Here is a 15,107-nt window from a genome sequence, read left to right as displayed (position 1 = left end):
AAAAGCACCTGCTGAAAAATGTCGAAAATTCAGGTTTTCGTTTTTTGGCTGTAACTTTCGATGCGTTGATCGCAGCGTATTGGGACTGCGCCCAATCGATTTCTCTCGCAAAATTACGTCGGAATAGTGCCACAATTAATTTATTCCAGCACTTTTGAAAATCGCGAAAATTTTCGCCAAAAATACAAAGGGGTTAACCTTCCTTTTTTTTTGACCAAAAAATTTTTCGTCTCAGAATTGATTCGTATGACTCTTTCCCGACCAATTGGACCCCAAGGAACTCAGAAAACGCAGCAAAAGGAGCGTGGGATCAACGGGAGAGAAGATACGAGGAAAAAAGCACCTGCTGAAAAATGTCGAAAATTCAGGTTTTCGTTTTTTGGCTGTAACTTTCGATGCGTTGATCGCAGCGTATTGGGACTGCGCCCAATCGATTTCTCTCGCAAAATTACGTCGGAATAGTGCCACAATTAATTTATTCCAGCACTTTTGAAAATCGCGAAAATTTTCGCCAAAAATACAAAGGGGTTAACCTTCCTTTTTTTTTGACCAAAAAATTTTTCGTCTCAGAATTGATTCGTATGACTCTTTCCCGACCAATTGGACCCCAAGGAACTCAGAAAACGCAGCAAAAGGAGCGTGGGATCAACGGGAGAGAAGATACGAGGAAAAAAGCACCTGCTGAAAAATGTCGAAAATTCAGGTTTTCGTTTTTTGGCTGTAACTTTCGATGCGTTGATCGCAGCGTATTGGGACTGCGCCCAATCGATTTCTCTCGCAAAATTACGTCGGAATAGTGCCACAATTAATTTATTCCAGCACTTTTGAAAATCGCGAAAATTTTCGCCAAAAATACAAAGGGGTTAACCTTCCTTTTTTTTTGACCAAAAAATTTTTCGTCTCAGAATTGATTCGTATGACTCTTTCCCGACCAATTGGACCCCAAGGAACTCAGAAAACGCAGCAAAAGGAGCGTGGGATCAACGGGAGAGAAGATACGAGGAAAAAAGCACCTGCTGAAAAATGTCGAAAATTCAGGTTTTCGTTTTTTGGCTGTAACTTTCGATGCGTTGATCGCAGCGTATTGGGACTGCGCCCAATCGATTTCTCTCGCAAAATTACGTCGGAATAGTGCCACAATTAATTTATTCCAGCACTTTTGAAAATCGCGAAAATTTTCGCCAAAAATACAAAGGGGTTAACCTTCCTTTTTTTTTGACCAAAAAATTTTTCGTCTCAGAATTGATTCGTATGACTCTTTCCCGACCAATTGGACCCCAAGGAACTCAGAAAACGCAGCAAAAGGAGCGTGGGATCAACGGGAGAGAAGATACGAGGAAAAAAGCACCTGCTGAAAAATGTCGAAAATTCAGGTTTTCGTTTTTTGGCTGTAACTTTCGATGCGTTGATCGCAGCGTATTGGGACTGCGCCCAATCGATTTCTCTCGCAAAATTACGTCGGAATAGTGCCACAATTAATTTATTCCAGCACTTTTGAAAATCGCGAAAATTTTCGCCAAAAATACAAAGGGGTTAACCTTCCTTTTTTTTTGACCAAAAAATTTTTCGTCTCAGAATTGATTCGTATGACTCTTTCCCGACCAATTGGACCCCAAGGAACTCAGAAAACGCAGCAAAAGGAGCGTGGGATCAACGGGAGAGAAGATACGAGGAAAAAAGCACCTGCTGAAAAATGTCGAAAATTCAGGTTTTCGTTTTTTGGCTGTAACTTTCGATGCGTTGATCGCAGCGTATTGGGACTGCGCCCAATCGATTTCTCTCGCAAAATTACGTCGGAATAGTGCCACAATTGATTTATTCCAGCACTTTTGAAAATCGCGAAAATTTTCGCCAAAAATACAAAGGGGTTAACCTTCCTTTTTTTTTGACCAAAAAATTTTTCGTCTCAGAATTGATTCGTATGACTCTTTCCCGACCAATTGGACCCCAAGGAACTCAGAAAACGCAGCAAAAGGAGCGTGGGATCAACGGGAGAGAAGATACGAGGAAAAAAGCACCTGCTGAAAAATGTCGAAAATTCAGGTTTTCGTTTTTTGGCTGTAACTTTCGATGCGTTGATCGCAGCGTATTGGGACTGCGCCCAATCGATTTATCTCGCAAAATTACGTCGGAATAGTGCCACAATTAATTTATTCCAGCACTTTTGAAAATCGCGAAAATTTTCGCCAAAAATACAAAGGGGTTAACCTTCCTTTTTTTTTGACCAAAAAATTTTTCGTCTCAGAATTGATTCGTATGACTCTTTCCCGACCAATTGGACCCCAAGGAACTCAGAAAACGCAGCAAAAGGAGCGTGGGATCAACGGGAGAGAAGATACGAGGAAAAAAGCACCTGCTGAAAAATGTCGAAAATTCAGGTTTTCGTTTTTTGGCTGTAACTTTCGATGCGTTGATCGCAGCGTATTGGGACTGCGCCCAATCGATTTCTCTCGCAAAATTACGTCGGAATAGTGCCACAATTAATTTATTCCAGCACTTTTGAAAATCGCGAAAATTTTCGCCAAAAATACAAAGGGGTTAACCTTCCTTTTTTTTTGACCAAAAAATTTTTCGTCTCAGAATTGATTCGTATGACTCTTTCCCGACCAATTGGACCCCAAGGAACTCAGAAAACGCAGCAAAAGGAGCGTGGGATCAACGGGAGAGAAGATACGAGGAAAAAAGCACCTGCTGAAAAATGTCGAAAATTCAGGTTTTCGTTTTTTGGCTGTAACTTTCGATGCGTTGATCGCAGCGTATTGGGACTGCGCCCAATCGATTTCTCTCGCAAAATTACGTCGGAATAGTGCCACAATTAATTTATTCCAGCACTTTTGAAAATCGCGAAAATTTTCGCCAAAAATACAAAGGGGTTAACCTTCCTTTTTTTTTGACCAAAAAATTTTTCGTCTCAGAATTGATTCGTATGACTCTTTCCCGACCAATTGGACCCCAAGGAACTCAGAAAACGCAGCAAAAGGAGCGTGGGATCAACGGGAGAGAAGATACGAGGAAAAAAGCACCTGCTGAAAAATGTCGAAAATTCAGGTTTTCGTTTTTTGGCTGTAACTTTCGATGCGTTGATCGCAGCGTATTGGGACTGCGCCCAATCGATTTCTCTCGCAAAATTACGTCGGAATAGTGCCACAATTAATTTATTCCAGCACTTTTGAAAATCGCGAAAATTTTCGCCAAAAATACAAAGGGGTTAACCTTCCTTTTTTTTTGACCAAAAAATTTTTCGTCTCAGAATTGATTCGTATGACTCTTTCCCGACCAATTGGACCCCAAGGAACTCAGAAAACGCAGCAAAAGGAGCGTGGGATCAACGGGAGAGAAGATACGAGGAAAAAAGCACCTGCTGAAAAATGTCGAAAATTCAGGTTTTCGTTTTTTGGCTGTAACTTTCGATGCGTTGATCGCAGCGTATTGGGACTGCGCCCAATCGATTTCTCTCGCAAAATTACGTCGGAATAGTGCCACAATTAATTTATTCCAGCACTTTTGAAAATCGCGAAAATTTTCGCCAAAAATACAAAGGGGTTAACCTTCCTTTTTTTTTGACCAAAAAATTTTTCGTCTCAGAATTGATTCGTATGACTCTTTCCCGACCAATTGGACCCCAAGGAACTCAGAAAACGCAGCAAAAGGAGCGTGGGATCAACGGGAGAGAAGATACGAGGAAAAAAGCACCTGCTGAAAAATGTCGAAAATTCAGGTTTTCGTTTTTTGGCTGTAACTTTCGATGCGTTGATCGCAGCGTATTGGGACTGCGCCCAATCGATTTCTCTCGCAAAATTACGTCGGAATAGTGCCACAATTAATTTATTCCAGCACTTTTGAAAATCGCGAAAATTTTCGCCAAAAATACAAAGGGGTTAACCTTCCTTTTTTTTTGACCAAAAAATTTTTCGTCTCAGAATTGATTCGTATGACTCTTTCCCGACCAATTGGACCCCAAGGAACTCAGAAAACGCAGCAAAAGGAGCGTGGGATCAACGGGAGAGAAGATACGAGGAAAAAAGCACCTGCTGAAAAATGTCGAAAATTCAGGTTTTCGTTTTTTGGCTGTAACTTTCGATGCGTTGATCGCAGCGTATTGGGACTGCGCCCAATCGATTTCTCTCGCAAAATTACGTCGGAATAGTGCCACAATTAATTTATTCCAGCACTTTTGAAAATCGCGAAAATTTTCGCCAAAAATACAAAGGGGTTAACCTTCCTTTTTTTTTGACCAAAAAATTTTTCGTCTCAGAATTGATTCGTATGACTCTTTCCCGACCAATTGGACCCCAAGGAACTCAGAAAACGCAGCAAAAGGAGCGTGGGATCAACGGGAGAGAAGATACGAGGAAAAAAGCACCTGCTGAAAAATGTCGAAAATTCAGGTTTTCGTTTTTTGGCTGTAACTTTCGATGCGTTGATCGCAGCGTATTGGGACTGCGCCCAATCGATTTCTCTCGCAAAATTACGTCGGAATAGTGCCACAATTAATTTATTCCAGCACTTTTGAAAATCGCGAAAATTTTCGCCAAAAATACAAAGGGGTTAACCTTCCTTTTTTTTTGACCAAAAAATTTTTCGTCTCAGAATTGATTCGTATGACTCTTTCCCGACCAATTGGACCCCAAGGAACTCAGAAAACGCAGCAAAAGGAGCGTGGGATCAACGGGAGAGAAGATACGAGGAAAAAAGCACCTGCTGAAAAATGTCGAAAATTCAGGTTTTCGTTTTTTGGCTGTAACTTTCGATGCGTTGATCGCAGCGTATTGGGACTGCGCCCAATCGATTTCTCTCGCAAAATTACGTCGGAATAGTGCCACAATTAATTTATTCCAGCACTTTTGAAAATCGCGAAAATTTTCGCCAAAAATACAAAGGGGTTAACCTTCCTTTTTTTTTGACCAAAAAATTTTTCGTCTCAGAATTGATTCGTATGACTCTTTCCCGACCAATTGGACCCCAAGGAACTCAGAAAACGCAGCAAAAGGAGCGTGGGATCAACGGGAGAGAAGATACGAGGAAAAAAGCACCTGCTGAAAAATGTCGAAAATTCAGGTTTTCGTTTTTTGGCTGTAACTTTCGATGCGTTGATCGCAGCGTATTGGGACTGCGCCCAATCGATTTATCTCGCAAAATTACGTCGGAATAGTGCCACAATTAATTTATTCCAGCACTTTTGAAAATCGCGAAAATTTTCGCCAAAAATACAAAGGGGTTAACCTTCCTTTTTTTTTGACCAAAAAATTTTTCGTCTCAGAATTGATTCGTATGACTCTTTCCCGACCAATTGGACCCCAAGGAACTCAGAAAACGCAGCAAAAGGAGCGTGGGATCAACGGGAGAGAAGATACGAGGAAAAAAGCACCTGCTGAAAAATGTCGAAAATTCAGGTTTTCGTTTTTTGGCTGTAACTTTCGATGCGTTGATCGCAGCGTATTGGGACTGCGCCCAATCGATTTCTCTCGCAAAATTACGTCGGAATAGTGCCACAATTAATTTATTCCAGCACTTTTGAAAATCGCGAAAATTTTCGCCAAAAATACAAAGGGGTTAACCTTCCTTTTTTTTTGACCAAAAAATTTTTCGTCTCAGAATTGATTCGTATGACTCTTTCCCGACCAATTGGACCCCAAGGAACTCAGAAAACGCAGCAAAAGGAGCGTGGGATCAACGGGAGAGAAGATACGAGGAAAAAAGCACCTGCTGAAAAATGTCGAAAATTCAGGTTTTCGTTTTTTGGCTGTAACTTTCGATGCGTTGATCGCAGCGTATTGGGACTGCGCCCAATCGATTTCTCTCGCAAAATTACGTCGGAATAGTGCCACAATTAATTTATTCCAGCACTTTTGAAAATCGCGAAAATTTTCGCCAAAAATACAAAGGGGTTAACCTTCCTTTTTTTTTGACCAAAAAATTTTTCGTCTCAGAATTGATTCGTATGACTCTTTCCCGACCAATTGGACCCCAAGGAACTCAGAAAACGCAGCAAAAGGAGCGTGGGATCAACGGGAGAGAAGATACGAGGAAAAAAGCACCTGCTGAAAAATGTCGAAAATTCAGGTTTTCGTTTTTTGGCTGTAACTTTCGATGCGTTGATCGCAGCGTATTGGGACTGCGCCCAATCGATTTCTCTCGCAAAATTACGTCGGAATAGTGCCACAATTAATTTATTCCAGCACTTTTGAAAATCGCGAAAATTTTCGCCAAAAATACAAAGGGGTTAACCTTCCTTTTTTTTTGACCAAAAAATTTTTCGTCTCAGAATTGATTCGTATGACTCTTTCCCGACCAATTGGACCCCAAGGAACTCAGAAAACGCAGCAAAAGGAGCGTGGGATCAACGGGAGAGAAGATACGAGGAAAAAAGCACCTGCTGAAAAATGTCGAAAATTCAGGTTTTCGTTTTTTGGCTGTAACTTTCGATGCGTTGATCGCAGCGTATTGGGACTGCGCCCAATCGATTTCTCTCGCAAAATTACGTCGGAATAGTGCCACAATTAATTTATTCCAGCACTTTTGAAAATCGCGAAAATTTTCGCCAAAAATACAAAGGGGTTAACCTTCCTTTTTTTTTGACCAAAAAATTTTTCGTCTCAGAATTGATTCGTATGACTCTTTCCCGACCAATTGGACCCCAAGGAACTCAGAAAACGCAGCAAAAGGAGCGTGGGATCAACGGGAGAGAAGATACGAGGAAAAAAGCACCTGCTGAAAAATGTCGAAAATTCAGGTTTTCGTTTTTTGGCTGTAACTTTCGATGCGTTGATCGCAGCGTATTGGGACTGCGCCCAATCGATTTATCTCGCAAAATTACGTCGGAATAGTGCCACAATTAATTTATTCCAGCACTTTTGAAAATCGCGAAAATTTTCGCCAAAAATACAAAGGGGTTAACCTTCCTTTTTTTTTGACCAAAAAATTTTTCGTCTCAGAATTGATTCGTATGACTCTTTCCCGACCAATTGGACCCCAAGGAACTCAGAAAACGCAGCAAAAGGAGCGTGGGATCAACGGGAGAGAAGATACGAGGAAAAAAGCACCTGCTGAAAAATGTCGAAAATTCAGGTTTTCGTTTTTTGGCTGTAACTTCCGATGCGTTGATCGCAGCGTATTGGGACTGCGCCCAATCGATTTCTCTCGCAAAATTACGTCGGAATAGTGCCACAATTAATTTATTCCAGCACTTTTGAAAATCGCGAAAATTTTCGCCAAAAATACAAAGGGGTTAACCTTCCTTTTTTTTTGACCAAAAAATTTTTCGTCTCAGAATTGATTCGTATGACTCTTTCCCGACCAATTGGACCCCAAGGAACTCAGAAAACGCAGCAAAAGGAGCGTGGGATCAACGGGAGAGAAGATACGAGGAAAAAAGCACCTGCTGAAAAATGTCGAAAATTCAGGTTTTCGTTTTTTGGCTGTAACTTTCGATGCGTTGATCGCAGCGTATTGGGACTGCGCCCAATCGATTTATCTCGCAAAATTACGTCGGAATAGTGCCACAATTAATTTATTCCAGCACTTTTGAAAATCGCGAAAATTTTCGCCAAAAATACAAAGGGGTTAACCTTCCTTTTTTTTTGACCAAAAAATTTTTCGTCTCAGAATTGATTCGTATGACTCTTTCCCGACCAATTGGACCCCAAGGAACTCAGAAAACGCAGCAAAAGGAGCGTGGGATCAACGGGAGAGAAGATACGAGGAAAAAAGCACCTGCTGAAAAATGTCGAAAATTCAGGTTTTCGTTTTTTGGCTGTAACTTTCGATGCGTTGATCGCAGCGTATTGGGACTGCGCCCAATCGATTTCTCTCGCAAAATTACGTCGGAATAGTGCCACAATTAATTTATTCCAGCACTTTTGAAAATCGCGAAAATTTTCGCCAAAAATACAAAGGGGTTAACCTTCCTTTTTTTTTGACCAAAAAATTTTTCGTCTCAGAATTGATTCGTATGACTCTTTCCCGACCAATTGGACCCCAAGGAACTCAGAAAACGCAGCAAAAGGAGCGTGGGATCAACGGGAGAGAAGATACGAGGAAAAAAGCACCTGCTGAAAAATGTCGAAAATTCAGGTTTTCGTTTTTTGGCTGTAACTTTCGATGCGTTGATCGCAGCGTATTGGGACTGCGCCCAATCGATTTCTCTCGCAAAATTACGTCGGAATAGTGCCACAATTAATTTATTCCAGCACTTTTGAAAATCGCGAAAATTTTCGCCAAAAATACAAAGGGGTTAACCTTCCTTTTTTTTTGACCAAAAAATTTTTCGTCTCAGAATTGATTCGTATGACTCTTTCCCGACCAATTGGACCCCAAGGAACTCAGAAAACGCAGCAAAAGGAGCGTGGGATCAACGGGAGAGAAGATACGAGGAAAAAAGCACCTGCTGAAAAATGTCGAAAATTCAGGTTTTCGTTTTTTGGCTGTAACTTTCGATGCGTTGATCGCAGCGTATTGGGACTGCGCCCAATCGATTTCTCTCGCAAAATTACGTCGGAATAGTGCCACAATTAATTTATTCCAGCACTTTTGAAAATCGCGAAAATTTTCGCCAAAAATACAAAGGGGTTAACCTTCCTTTTTTTTTGACCAAAAAATTTTTCGTCTCAGAATTGATTCGTATGACTCTTTCCCGACCAATTGGACCCCAAGGAACTCAGAAAACGCAGCAAAAGGAGCGTGGGATCAACGGGAGAGAAGATACGAGGAAAAAAGCACCTGCTGAAAAATGTCGAAAATTCAGGTTTTCGTTTTTTGGCTGTAACTTTCGATGCGTTGATCGCAGCGTATTGGGACTGCGCCCAATCGATTTCTCTCGCAAAATTACGTCGGAATAGTGCCACAATTAATTTATTCCAGCACTTTTGAAAATCGCGAAAATTTTCGCCAAAAATACAAAGGGGTTAACCTTCCTTTTTTTTTGACCAAAAAATTTTTCGTCTCAGAATTGATTCGTATGACTCTTTCCCGACCAATTGGACCCCAAGGAACTCAGAAAACGCAGCAAAAGGAGCGTGGGATCAACGGGAGAGAAGATACGAGGAAAAAAGCACCTGCTGAAAAATGTCGAAAATTCAGGTTTTCGTTTTTTGGCTGTAACTTTCGATGCGTTGATCGCAGCGTATTGGGACTGCGCCCAATCGATTTCTCTCGCAAAATTACGTCGGAATAGTGCCACAATTAATTTATTCCAGCACTTTTGAAAATCGCGAAAATTTTCGCCAAAAATACAAAGGGGTTAACCTTCCTTTTTTTTTGACCAAAAAATTTTTCGTCTCAGAATTGATTCGTATGACTCTTTCCCGACCAATTGGACCCCAAGGAACTCAGAAAACGCAGCAAAAGGAGCGTGGGATCAACGGGAGAGAAGATACGAGGAAAAAAGCACCTGCTGAAAAATGTCGAAAATTCAGGTTTTCGTTTTTTGGCTGTAACTTTCGATGCGTTGATCGCAGCGTATTGGGACTGCGCCCAATCGATTTCTCTCGCAAAATTACGTCGGAATAGTGCCACAATTAATTTATTCCAGCACTTTTGAAAATCGCGAAAATTTTCGCCAAAAATACAAAGGGGTTAACCTTCCTTTTTTTTTGACCAAAAAATTTTTCGTCTCAGAATTGATTCGTATGACTCTTTCCCGACCAATTGGACCCCAAGGAACTCAGAAAACGCAGCAAAAGGAGCGTGGGATCAACGGGAGAGAAGATACGAGGAAAAAAGCACCTGCTGAAAAATGTCGAAAATTCAGGTTTTCGTTTTTTGGCTGTAACTTTCGATGCGTTGATCGCAGCGTATTGGGACTGCGCCCAATCGATTTATCTCGCAAAATTACGTCGGAATAGTGCCACAATTAATTTATTCCAGCACTTTTGAAAATCGCGAAAATTTTCGCCAAAAATACAAAGGGGTTAACCTTCCTTTTTTTTTGACCAAAAAATTTTTCGTCTCAGAATTGATTCGTATGACTCTTTCCCGACCAATTGGACCCCAAGGAACTCAGAAAACGCAGCAAAAGGAGCGTGGGATCAACGGGAGAGAAGATACGAGGAAAAAAGCACCTGCTGAAAAATGTCGAAAATTCAGGTTTTCGTTTTTTGGCTGTAACTTTCGATGCGTTGATCGCAGCGTATTGGGACTGCGCCCAATCGATTTCTCTTTCAAAATTACGTCCGAGCAATGCCTTAAAGAATTTATTCTGATATTTTCACGAAAAATACAAAGTCGTCAGCCTTTTTTGTTCAGACCATATAACTCCCAGGCACCGAAATTGTTTGTACGTCAGAGCACAAAACCGGCGAGCCCTTGTAAGTAGTACTATTTGATGAGTCTTACCATATTTCCATCATCATGAATTAACTTTCCCTGAATCTGTACGGACTATCTTCATGAAAAGGTCATATCGCGTCTAGCTAGAATAGCTTATGCTGAAAGCAGTGTAATTTTCTCACCCTTACTTGTTTCTGTTACTGTCAAGTCTATCATCGAGTCCTGGATACGTAGGTAAAGCCAAATTGTAACACGCCCAAACTCGTGTATAAATATCTCTTTTGTATTATTGGCTCGGCTGTAGAGGGGTAGCAGAAGTAGGGAACTTCATACACAGGGTCTTACTCTCATCTTTCATGCATTTCAAGACAACGTCAAATTTTTATTTCATAACACGTTTCACAAAGTACAATATGGGTGCGTGTATTGAACGCGCCGTTCTCCAGTTTGCTAGCGATGTGTCACTGTATTGGTACTTGCATCTTCTTTGTGTCATGTGTACGGCCACAAACGTTCATGAAATATCCAAGAATCTATAACCGTACGGGAAAGACGTCATCACCAGTTGAGGATTCCATTCAGAACAAGACAAAAATTAATATCTTGTTCATACGATTTTCCATATGTTGTCGGTTTGGAGTAGGCATACTTCCATGTCTGCGACGATTTTATCCTGAGATTAGTAAACCTTCTCTAGTTTGACTTTAGCTCACCATATTAACTCTAAAGTGTATAATGGATAAACCAGAATTACCAATAAACGTATCAATTGCAACATTATTCTTTCTCTCGTAAGAGACAAAATCGAAAGGTAAGCAATTAAGATAAATCGCAAAACAACGTGGTACCAACGTTAGGCAAAAACTTTTCAATCTATAATTATAATTTCTTTTTATTTACTATTTAAACAATATTGCGATTTAATTGCAACTTAAAATCTCTACAAATTTATACGAAGTACCATAATTTCTTTAAATCAGATCTTCACAGAGATAATAAAATCACGACTATTTTGTATTGCTGCCCGCATATTATTAAATATTGCCACGAAATCCTGCACGCCGCGTCAATAATGAGCGTGTGCTAACATAGAAATAAAATATATCATATGCAACTAAGATCCGAATATATTTACTATGTGTAACTATTGCAATAAATTTAAACTGAAATATTCATTTTACTAACAATAATGCTTTAAGGCAAAATATATATCATTTACTATGTATACATATATATTTTGATGTGTATAAATATGTATATATATATATATATATACATATATATATGTATCTGTTGATGAATGTACACATCCCATGCGAACAAATGCTTACACGGGTTCATTTATACTTATGGTCAAGTGCCATAGGTATAATTTACATTCGTTACGGTAAATGGACGCATGTGTTGTATTATTATATACACATACATGTATATATATAGATAATACAGGCATAAAGAGATTCTCATCATTGTATATAGCTAACATCTACGTAAAATAATGATAAATTTAATAATAATAATAATAATAATAATAATAATAATAAAATAATTCAGAATTTGAGATAACATGAACTTAAGTAGATTGCAGATCACTCCAAGTGTAGCTATGCTTTAAGCATGTATGTACAAGAAAGGCGAGCTACCGATTACAATAATTTTCAGGATGCTTCTGAATGAATTCATTTTCCTGCATCTGTCTAATTGATTGGGGCATACTAAATTTGGAAATAATAAGTATACAAAACAGAATAATGTATAACTAAAATTCTTAAAGTTATATTTATGGCAGACCTATAAGTTAACACGACGTAATTATATGATGTAACGTTGATCAACATTAAGTAATTCGCTCTCACTCATTCACTCTCACACTTATTAACAAATTACATAAATTTATTTATATATATATTCTTAAGAGATAATAATTTCGTAACGGAAAGTGCTAGCAATAGATCTATCGGATGTTATTTCATCAATAAAATCGTATTCACCATGCTATTGTTGTACCTCAACACCTGCGTGCAGAGTTTTCTTCAATTAATCTCGGTCTTGTCTTTTCTCTCCGAAAAACAAAAAAATAAAAATGAAATATAATTTTTTACGAAAGCTAGAGTGTTTCTTCTCAAGAGCATTGGTGAAAGTATTCCATATCTTCACCCTGTAATCGTTTTGATTGCATATCATTTCGATTCTCGTATTGGTTTTTTTTCCACTAATTGTATATAAAACTACGAAAGAAAACCGGGATGTGTCAAACACTGTTTCTGTCACTGATGTGTCAAACACACAGCTTAAGATGTTACTGCGACTCTGTAAGTACGCTGGCTGTACACAGGGTAATAAATTATATGCAACCTTAGCAAGCGGTTTGTAGAGATTGTGAAATGAATGATGGAAATTAAAATGACTGCAGCGAGGCTTGCTGTTTTTGGATCGCCAAAAGTTACTGTAGCAAAGATGGGATGTGAGTGATTTTCAATCCCAAATATTCGATGAACCGAATACATTACACGATAAAACATGTAACGAACAATCACAAGCTACGGCCTGTGCCAGTACGCAGTCAGTGATATAATTGACAAAAGCAGCTAAGCTTTGATTTGCCTTATAGTGTACCGAAGTTGATAAGATGAAAAAAAATCACACCTGTGATCGTTATATGCGCGAGTGACTTCACGATGCGTTGTACAATATTTGAATGTTTTCTCTCGCATACACACGCTAGTGTAATATTGATATTAAACGAATACAATAAAAATTTACAGCAGTGTCTTCATCATTGTCTTTCAAGATTAGGAATATCCAACATATTTTATAGCAACGCCGATGCAAAGACAAAGAATCAGAAAGTCAGAAAATGTTCGGTCAATATTCGTAGCTGCATCCGGCGTTGCGAAAATTTTTATCGGACTCCAAATTGGAACCAAAAAATACAAAATCTGAGACACGGATAGGATGCAGGATAGATATAGGCTCGACGAACAGGGCTGGTGACGCGGGCGGCGAAGGTGGTCGGCTGTCTGACGAATCAATCGTACGCGGATGCTCTTCCAGAGTCCAGGTGTTAGCACGGGGCGAGTGGATTCCATTGTTAGCACTCCAAGCCTACAGGCCATGGGCAACCAGGGTTAACAAGAAAGAAAAGAAAAACAGTTTGTTAGTAATTTGATTATCATGATTGATCGTCGTTAACATTCATTTTCTAATAGCTGATCAACTGATAGAAATGTGCTCAATGCGAAGCAATGATAATGCCAAGTGATTTGCTTGCCGTCACCGTGCTGCCCGTCGTACTGATTCTTGCCCAAATCAAGTATCAGAATAATGTGTGACAAACATATAATTTTTGTTTGCCGCAATGGATAATCAAGAACGTCGGTAGCGAGGCGTAGACAAGTGATATTTTCTCAGAGCGTAACAAATGGAAATAAGACTTTTCGCATTGCTTTGCATTATAGTATCGATTAAAAATTATTAGTATGAAGCATTTTGAATCGTGTGTATACAATGAAATGTGACATTCACTAACAATAAACAAAGAGAAAAAAAAAACAAAAAAAAAAAATAACTCTCCTTAGAAACAACCACATAAATTCTGTACTAGTAATAAGTTATTAATTGTCTGTTTGTTTTTTTTTTTGTTTTTTTTTCATACAGTCAAAAGTAATTAGCTATAACATTACGAGGCCATTTTATATCCTCCCCGCGCATAGGACAGTTATTCGAAAGATACCGTGGTATCGACACATAGCCGTTATGATATTAGGAATGATTACGACACGAAAATTGAATAAACAATAGTAATAATAATTATGTGACAAAATTCACATATTTGGAAGTAAACGAACTTATGAATCAATGCCACTGCAACAGTATAATATATAAATATAATAATTTATTTCAGAGCTGCACCCAATAGCTACCAACTGGTGTATTTATGTACTTGAGATTATTTTCTATTTCTTGTCACCCTAACGTATAAAACTGTTTCAACCGTTTATACGTTATTTCATTCATTAAAAATATCCGTATTCCGCGGATTGCTGTAACGATAGATCACTAAAATTGGCTCCGCAATTCGCTTCTCACTACAGAACAGTGACCTACAAACAAGTGTGGCATTTAATTGAAAACTAAGAGACTGGCCAGAGATAAAACATTTGACGATATTTGTTATTGTTTTTGTGATTATATTAATAATTGTAATGATTAATAATATCCCATCAGCAAGCGGGTGTCAGAGGCTCATGAGTTACGCGTGTGCCATGTAGGACAGATTTATAGTATATAGTTCCAGGCATAATCGAAAGCAAATATTATTTTACAGTATTAAGAAGAAAAAAAAATTAATAAATATATATATATATATACATATATATATATATGTAATAAAAGTTAGTGTCAACTTGGCCATGTGGAGCATTTTGGTTAGTTAAATATAATTAAAAGAATATGGTGCTGTTGTGCGGTGGTCTATGTGATGGGTGAAAAAATTGCATCTAATGATAAAAAAAGGATGTAATATATATGTATATATGTATATAAAATTATATGTCAAGATGTTAGTGGTATAGTACGTAAGAGGGTGGGACTTTGGCTGCAATAACGACCCGGTGTGGCACAACCTTCTCCACACCTCGGGATATATATATATATAATTGCTTTTCTTTCTTTCTCTGAACTGTACCAAAAGGAATATTGATTCACCGAGAAAAGACAGACCCGCAGTGATTGAAAATAGAGTAAATTTTTCTGTCATTTTAGCTGACGAAATAAAGAAGGAAAAAAAAAAATTAAAAAATAAAGAAAAATACTGGTAATCTCTATTATTACAAAGCAAA

The 15,107-nt window shown here is 38.7% G+C and overlaps 1 protein-coding gene across 2 annotated transcripts in view; it reads right to left on the bottom strand.

Moving 5' to 3' along the window:
- Window positions 1-10,627: 10,627 nt before the first annotated feature.
- The window catches only part of LOC107226346 (protein held out wings), a 42,854-nt gene continuing 38,374 nt past the window's right edge, over window positions 10,628-15,107 (bottom strand). For both annotated transcript variants that reach the window (XM_046746747.1, XM_046746749.1), the window contains exon 8: window positions 10,628-13,371. The gene's annotated coding sequence lies outside the window, so the exon portion shown is untranslated. The remainder of the gene's footprint in view (window positions 13,372-15,107) is intronic.

Source organism: Neodiprion lecontei, chromosome 1 (assembly GCF_021901455.1).
Source record: "Neodiprion lecontei isolate iyNeoLeco1 chromosome 1, iyNeoLeco1.1, whole genome shotgun sequence".
Lineage (NCBI taxonomy): Eukaryota > Metazoa > Arthropoda > Insecta > Hymenoptera > Diprionidae > Neodiprion > Neodiprion lecontei.
The sequence above is the reverse complement of the archived record's forward strand: the minus strand, read 5'-3'. Positions and strand labels throughout refer to the sequence as shown.